This window comes from Brienomyrus brachyistius, unplaced genomic scaffold (genome assembly GCF_023856365.1).
Source record: "Brienomyrus brachyistius isolate T26 unplaced genomic scaffold, BBRACH_0.4 scaffold108, whole genome shotgun sequence".
Taxonomy (NCBI): domain Eukaryota; kingdom Metazoa; phylum Chordata; class Actinopteri; order Osteoglossiformes; family Mormyridae; genus Brienomyrus; species Brienomyrus brachyistius.
In genome coordinates this window covers 170,852-179,736 of record NW_026042383.1, presented here as the reverse complement: position 1 = coordinate 179,736, position 8,885 = coordinate 170,852, and the positions used below count along the sequence as shown (strand labels likewise).

General features: G+C 44.9%; 1 non-coding gene across 1 annotated transcript; it reads left to right on the top strand.

The window, feature by feature from the left end:
- The first annotated feature begins 4,348 nt into the window (after positions 1–4,348).
- Positions 4,349–4,420, top strand: trnad-guc (transfer RNA aspartic acid (anticodon GUC)). The gene has a single exon. It is a non-coding gene; the product is annotated as a tRNA-Asp (tRNA).
- The last annotated feature ends 4,465 nt before the right edge of the window (positions 4,421–8,885 follow it).

Here is an 8,885-nt window from a genome sequence, read left to right as displayed (position 1 = left end):
TGTAGCTGTCCTGCGGAGACGATGTTTAAATGCGACATTGCCAGGTCGCACGGCTGGCTGCGTTGCTGCATGGGTTCACGTTATGACTCACAGGCCGAACCCCTCCCAGGATATCACCTGGCAGTGTCGGATTCACAAACCCTCTTACTGATGAGAACCTAAAATGCGTTGACCCTGACGCAACATGGCGGCAAGTTGGTGGATGTCTATGTGCGATCCTACTATGTGCATAATTGGTGGGAGGTTTTCTTACACAAAAATGTTCTGAGGGCAGAAGGAAAATGATTGGTTCGGATAGATAACCAATCAGATTGCAGAGGAGGCAGGACCAAGACATCTGATTGGTTGCTCCTGCCTCCTCTAGTTGCTCGGATCCACCTCATGTACAATCTAATTGGTTATCTCTCTGAACCAATCATTTTTCCTTCTACCCTCATAATATTTTGTGTAAGTAAAACTCCCATGAGCATTCAGCTATCACATGATCTCATCAAGCAATGCTTCAGACCAGCGAATAAGAATAGCATTGAAATGTACATAAATAAAAATTTTCTCTTACCTTTTCATAGTCTATCAGCTGCCCTTGCTTTCTGATATTCTTCTTAGTCAAATAAATCGCTTTAGAAGAGCAAAAGAAAGACATGGCAAGAAACTGTGTTTTTCTATTATTCTAGTAAAGGGAAGTAATGATGTAATAGGCGAGCACATGATTAATAATTGGTAATCACCGTAATCTAGCTCGGAGGCTGGCCACTGCTGAGAGCTCCAGAAGTACGGAGTCTAGCAAAAAGGAGATGCTGTCATTTGAAACTATTCAGAAGCAGCGTGACAAAGGTGCTTTGTGATTTAACATGTCAGGGACAAGGCGGGTGGAAGGCATTTTGCTACTTTAACTGGCATTGGTTCTCATACATCAGTGTTTCCCAATCCGGTCCTCGGCGACACACAGATGATCCACGTTTTTGCTCCCTCCCAGCTCCCTACCAGACAGTCTACGTTTTTGCACCCTCTCAGCTCTGGAGCCCGGACCAGATTGAGAAATACTGTCCTACACGGTAATTCCGCAGTCTCTCCAACGAATAGTTTCGATATGCGTGCCCCCCCACATGGCCACCACCCTCTCGCGCTGCCCTCCATCTGAAGAAACCGTGGTTTTAGGTTACCTGGAAGCGATACGGCGTCTCGTCGGGCCGCAGGACGAGCGTCCTGGGGTCCTTTAGGGGGTAAATGTAGCCGTGCTTCACGATCAGATTCCCCACATGAAGTGCCTCTGAAAACACACAAAGTGGTCACTCATTTCCACGTAAACTACTCAAAGCTCAAACAAATCCACTACTCGTAGCCCAGATTTAGGCATAGTAATTCTCTAAATTTTTGTCAGTGGAATACAGTAGAACACACGATAACTAGAAACTGAGTAGGCATATTATATTTTATTTTACGGTATAGCAAGTAACTGGAAAAAACGTTGACATGGTGCACAGAATAAGCCGCGGGGATGGTGCATTCCTCATCGGAACTATAATTAATTACGAGTAATTGGGACTTTCCACTTTCCGGCTGCCTCCGCGGCCATTGGCAGTCAGGCGCTCCCGGGGGTTTCAGACCGGCGCAGCAACAGCGCTGCTAGGGGGAAGCCTAGTGTTTACAGGGAGGGGTAACTGCTTACCGGGGCAACAGGTTTTTTGCCCATTCAAGTCTGTTAATGCATCTGCCATCTACTGCCTAAAAGTCCCCTCCTTTCCATTCCGACTTCTTTTCCAATCTGGGCTGTAAATCAGGGAAATCTGCTCCCTTGCTATTTAAAACCTCATCTGCATCGCCCGGGAATTCAGGACAACAGCGTCTTGCAGAAGTGCATAATGAGGGAGACGGATAGCGATATTTCTCCAGGCATGACTGACTGCCTCTGGCTATCAGCGAAGTTTGCATCGGGACTATCAAACCGTACAGCTCAGCATGCGTAGCGGCGCGACTCGGGACTGGCCTACAGATTATTTGTACTAATAGCCTCTCAGCAGAAAGATAAATAATTCAGCAGATAAATTGACGCCAGGGGAAGAAAATCCCAAAAGCTTCAGGCGAATGGGGTGTCTATGTTATGGACAAGCTCAATTCTGACATTTATTAATTCACAGGCTCAGCAATATCAATGGAACAGAACATGCTTCTGTCAGACACGTGAATTGCATATGCTTACACATAAATGCAGCTAGGCTAATCTGTTGTATGGATGACAAATTCTATTACTTCATTTGTATTTATTATTCAAAAGACTCGTTTATTTCTGTTATTTTATTACAAAAAAAAAAAAACCTGATGACGTCTTTCGCCAGCTGGGGCGCCATCGTCGTCACGAAGGGAAAAAAACAATCAATTAACCTCACATAAGAGCACCAGGTAACGCTACCCTACAGACTTCTCGGCCCTACCTTCTTCCATGATGGAGTACTTCTGAATTAGCCACTCCACGATATCATTTCCTGGGAAGGCATAGCGAGGAAGGCATCTAGTTAGAGTCGAGAAATGCATTAAGCCGTCATAAATCAAAAACGCTGAACTCGATAAATAAATTACATAAATAAATATGAGCGCAAGGAGATCGATGACAGTCTTAATGCACAGGATTCCCGAAGACCGCCGATGTATGGGCTTTCCTGTGAAGGGCTTAAATGACCATTAGGACCCGGCCCCCGGGACACTGCACGGCCGGGTGTAAGACAACCCGGGCGGCACGAAAAATTATTTTTAAAAAGTAAAATATGTATCGTGCACCTGTCATCGCATGTGGAATCACTGTGATTAACAGTCTTTGATTCTTCATCTTTATCCCCATGTCGGGATCTTGCATCGCCACAATGACTTGTTCAATCTGGGATAAGAAGAATAGTCAAAATCGTGAAATCAAGGTGACGACAGACATAGTGAAAACGTTCAACCTAGTAATATAATAATTGCTTAATGTGTGATTTGATATGTAATCGTTATATTCATCATTAAATCACCGGAGAGACACACTCATATATTTAGGCATATATATAAGTAAACTACAAGGTTTTTCCTCTGACTATCTTAACTGCACGTCAAAGACGTTATCGGATATTCCCGACTACAGACTTTCGGTTTGATCATTTATTCGCGTTATTAATTCGGCTCCTGATTACATTAAACTAAACATGCTCAGATTGTTACAACCTTTGCTTGTCGGTTATTTTTGGGATCTTTCTGGATGGGCTCAAGGCGGGGTCTGTGAGCACAAGCAAACTGCCAGCACTTTTGTTTTACATGAAAATAGTTTGATGTCGGCCTATTGCGTTATTGTCTGGCTATAATTTGGAGGCAATATTAAACAATAGGCCCATATATTGTAAATATACATGTTGTGTTGTTTTGTTGTTATCACAAACGTATAGCCTGATCATAAATTTCATGGATACCTGGATGTTGTATGTTCCATTATATTTATGAATGAATGATTTATGTGAAGTCTGGCTTAGATTCGAGAATTAATCATATAGATTAAAAAAAGTTTTCATTTAAAACTTATCTCATATAATAAAATCCTCGTCCGAACGAACATATGTCAGAATGAAAAAACATTTAAATTATTTTTGTGATGCATCAGTATCAATAGCTACAACGTCATAACAGATATAGATATAATGCGGTTCATACTTTTGAAGTTGATGCGTATCTCCCGAAAAAAATCAACTCCAGAAGAGTCCGCGTCTGTAAATACCTGAACTTCGGAATCGATCCTACCTTTGTTAGGCGCGGCATCTGTGTCTTGCAGCTGTTCCCTTGGATAAAGATGTTAATTGTCATGCTTACAGCATCTCGATCTCCAGCGTTTGTGAAGTTGGGATTGATGCTGTCCTGTGTTTTTTTTTTCCTTCCACACTTAAGCTCTGCTTGTTACTGCCCCATAGCGGAGCGCAAGTGAAACGGACTACCGGAGATTTGCACTGTTTTTCTGTTAGTGTGTATAATCAAAATATGACTCAGTTTGGCCAGTTAGAAAAATATGATAATAGAAAAGTATTCTTTTCCTCTCACTTTTTTTTCTTGATTTAATTACCGACTTCACGTACTTACACTGTGTCCCGTTGCACGATGTAATATTGCGAAACTATGATTTTGTGGCAGTGTTTTGTAAAGGAATTTTCCGTTTAATCATCGTCTTAGTATAAAGCTATATGGTTGTTCTGGTATCAGTGGACGTACATTATGTATTTTTTCTTCTCTTGAGCACCATGGTCATGACATGAAGCTCAGTCATTGATTACTCGCAAATGTTAGTAGTCATCCGCTGTTTATCTTGAAGATGTAAAAGTAGTGCGCGTACATCTCCTCGTTAGTATAGTGGTGAGTATCCCCGCCTGTCACGCGGGAGACCGGGGTTCGATTCCCCGACGGGGAGAGTCTGCATCTTTTTGCCTCGGTCTCAAAAGGCACCAAGCTAGAACCGGCCCCGTGTTAGTGGAAACGGGGCTTGTGACTTGTACTCATGCATAATATTCTGCGGGTCGCTCAGCAGCGCAGCATATGAAACTAGACTCGGATTGTAAGTGTGTGGTTTTGATAATTGATGTATGGATGGATGGATCCTTAATAAGAGATATAAACAATAAGGTCCAGTCGCCAACTAATCATGTAAAATACGTCATAAACTCATGGTTGTTAAACCCAGAATAAAAATGAAGACGTATAACTAGGAAAGTCAACTTGCACATTTCAATTTTGGTTCGATATAATCACGTTGTCCTTAACCCTCCAGTGCAGGAGGGGACGGTAATGCGCATCGAATGTTTCCGAACCTGTGTGTGATACAACCGAGGAAGAGCCGATGACTTCGGGGGAGGAGGGGCAGGCGACTCGGAAGAAAAAGCAGCAGAACCCAATGCAGCCTGTAGCCCATTCAAAGGCCTACTGTTGGACCTCTGCTTATTTTGCAATACGTCTTTAGTACGGACTGAAAAATGTCCGATTTCGATGAGTTTGAGAAGCAGTTAAGCGAAAATCGGCAAGGTAAGTTTGGCTTTGAAGATCGGTGTATGCTCCCTGTTTTAGGGTAATAAAGTGGCCGGCGTGTCCTAGCGCCGAGGATGGTGCGGAGGGCACTTCTGCTGGTTCCGAAAAGAAAAGCGCGGCTGGGAAATCGGTGCCTTTTATCCGAGCGCTCGCCGATTCTGAAACCTGCCCGATTCTTCTTCTCCCAGCTGCCGCAGGATCCCCGAAAACTGACCGCTTTGGTAAATCAGTGACATTCTTTGCTTGGCATTGTTATAGAGATCGCTAGGCCTGCATCCATCAGTGCCCGGCGTACATAACATGGACATTTCAATGAAACGTTATTGGGGTGCACTCGATGTGAAAGCCTGCGGTTTTATTTATTTAATTATTTACCATTATACACTTGGATCATAAATTGCGACCCGCGTATTTTCATTCGCAGTAACACACTATGCATGGATGTTTGTTGCAAGCGTTATATTTTCAAGATCACGTTTAAAGTTTTATGCAAATAAAAACGACCGCGACCACTTGATTTAAAGTCCGCACTTAATAACAGTGTTAGTTACTTGGTTTTTAAATACTACGACGAGTTTTCTATATAATGATATGATTTTGTCTCTTTCCGATGCACAATAGCCTTTCCCTTGGGTCCGAAATGCTGGCCCTGTCATCCGTACAGAATAAGTCTTTCTCACACGATCGCCGTTTCTTCATGATGTATAGACTCTAAAAATCAGCCGCGTTCCCTGGAATCATAACAACTGCTTTTAGGTCGTTATTGCAAAGTCTTGCACCTGTATCTACCTTTACAGCGGATAGCAGTAACTAACAATGATGTACAGTTATATAACAATACACATATAACTTCATTAAAGTGCAGAGAATCCAGTAAACTGAATAAACTTAAGCCATACTAACGCAACTGAAATATACAACATGCGTTACAACGGAGTCGAAAGTAGGATTGATTTATGTACCTATCAAATGGCAATCTTGTCATATCAGCTCCTTATCACTAAATCACTAAAATGTCATTCGAAACGACCTGATTCGGCTAGACGAGCACTAAGTGCCGCCGTGTTTGATAAACTAGCAGTTCCAGTCATTCATATCTGCGCTCTGACTATGCCTGCGATTGCGGTAATTGGTTATTACCGATTTACGTAAGATGCATTGGCCGCTCCGTGTCTGTACTTTTGCAGCGGTGCATTACCGTAACGCTGTTATAACTGATGCATGAAGCTGATTCCTCGAGCAGCACCTGCGTTTAAATGCTTCACTGAAAACTGCACCTTCAGGGATTTATTTAAGCTTCTATATGAAGGACCTGCTGGGATAGAAAGGTGATATTTTATTGCTAGTTTAATAAAGTGCTGTCTGTCAGATTGAAACGATATTAATTACCCATCCATCGTCCAACCAGTTATCTTAGTCAGGCTCCCCTGGAGCCTATTCCAGGCAAATTCCCCATACAGAGAGCAGAGGCAAAATTCAGGCCTCCAGACTCGGAGGCGTGAGGCAACTGTACTCACCACTGTGCTCCTATATCATTAATTAGTCTGGTTATGTTTTTATTGTTTCACAACAGACTGACATTCAAGGGGATGTCCTTGTGCCCTTGAAATTATTAGCCATTGAGAGATGGGTGTGTTTGTTTCAGGAGGGTGTGATTGAATATGTGAATTGAATGGAGGTGCTTCATTCTGGTGAGGAAACTGGGGAGTTAGACCCCGTACCACATCTTGGTCTCCGTAAGTGACTTTTAAGGCATAGCGCTGGGTCAGTCAGCATCCAGCACCCCAGGGAAGTTGGTAATATGATTACTCTGTGACTCATGGGCTTCAAACCCACAACCATCCGGACACACATTCATAATCCCTCTGAGTTACACATCTTGGATTTATCGAAATGGATGGTAGGGGGGCAGTCATGTCGCTCCGCCCACCGTCTCACTGGTACCACGGTGTCGTCCCCCAGAGCGGGAGAAGGAGCGACACAAGAAGCGTAGCCGCAGCCGGTCTCTGAGCCGTGGCGAGAAGCACCGCCGCTGGAGCAAGGACTCCAGGGGGCGGAGTCACGAGAAGCGCAGCAGCAGCCGCGACCGCAAGGGTCGTGACCGACGGAGCAGCTCACGCGAGCACAAGAAGCACAGGTACCCCCCCTCACGGTCCCGGTTACAGGCACTGAAGCTGATATCTAGCATGGTTTGAGGCCTCTTAACAAGTTTCTTTCACAATCAACCAATTGGTTTCTTCGTGGTGGGAAGGGGGACTGTACCCATATTAAATTTTAACTGGCGTTTATAAGTAGCCCCCGCCATAGCGATGGGACCTCAAAGCCAGCCTAAAAAGTGGCGCATGGTCACACCCTCATGACCTTAAACTGCCTGCAATCCAAAGTTAAATGTAAACATTCTGCCATCTGTTTGTTTTTGCCAGATTCTGAGTGTTTACACTGTATTGTTTGGGGAAAACAACCTTCTGTTTTGTGTTTGGGCAGCTACTCTCCTCGGAGAAGCCGTAAGAAAAGGACATACAAGTACTGGGATGTTCCCCCTCCGGGATTCGAGCACATCACCCCCATGCAGTACAAGGCAATGCAAGGTTTGGATGCGACGCTTCCATGTGTGCTAGTTCAGTATTGCAAGGTTATGGTATATTGGTTGCAATGAAAGCATTTATTCTGGAGTGCCCTCCTCCCCCCTGCTGGTCAAAGAGGGAATAACACTTGGGATGATTTCAGACAGTGTGAAGAGAGCTTAAACCTAGGGGTTAGAAGCAAATGAAGGCGACGATCCGGATGTTCTGGCCGTCCCTGGTTGGGGTCTTGAAGCCCTTTCTCCTCCCCACAGCTGCAGGGCAGATCCCCACGATAGCTTTACTGGCAACATCCACCACCAGCGGCGTGGCAGTGACGCCCACCCAGGTGCCGATGGTCGGCAGCCAGATGACCCGGCAGGCCAGGCGGCTTTATGTCGGCAACATCCCCTTCGGCCTGACGGAGGTGAGTCCAGGCAAAGTCCCGCGTTGCCTTCTGTCATGCATACTGGTGTCATGTGTAGCTCAGTGAGTTAGGACACTGAGCCGGTCACAAGAAGGTTGTTGGTTCAAATCCCTTGGGCAGCAGAGTGATTTCACCATTGGGCCCCCGAGCGCAGCCCTTAAGCACTATTTGCTCTAGGAACTGTCTGGTCCTGCTTCTTCAATGAAATGTATGTTGCTTTGGATGAAAGTGTCCGCAAAATAAATAGATAAATGTACTAGACTTGTCAGTCATTTTTTTTCTCGTTTGCCTGTTTTGATGTCTTCAGACGTCTGCCTGTCTTCATTCAGTGTGTCTGCCTGTCTTTTTAGGAGGCCATGGCGGATTTCTTCAATACCCAGATGCGATTGGCTGGCTTATGTCAAGGTCCCACCAATCCCGTCCTCGCTGTTCAGATAAACCAGGACAAGAACTTTGCCTTCCTTGAAGTAAGAGTCTTTCCTGCCTAATGGCTGCTGTGTCCAGGCGGAGACCGCAGCCTTCCCTGATTAACGACGTTCTTCGTTCTGCCCTAGTTTCGGTCCGTGGATGAGACCACGCAGGCAATGGCCTTCGACGGCATCATTTTCCAGGGTCAGTCGTTAAAAATCAGGCGGCCCCACGACTATCGCCCCCTGCCTGGCATCTCAGAGCAGCCCGCCTTCCACGTACCAGGTCCGTTTTGCTTGTCGCCGTCATAACCTTAATCTTTATTTACCTTTGAAGAGCCGATCGGCAAGGCCAGTTTTTTGTACTCGTTACGGACTGACTGTCCTTCGCAAGCTGCGGATGTCTTGTCATATAAAGAGGGAGACTTTCACTTTTATTTACTTAATGTTGTAAATATT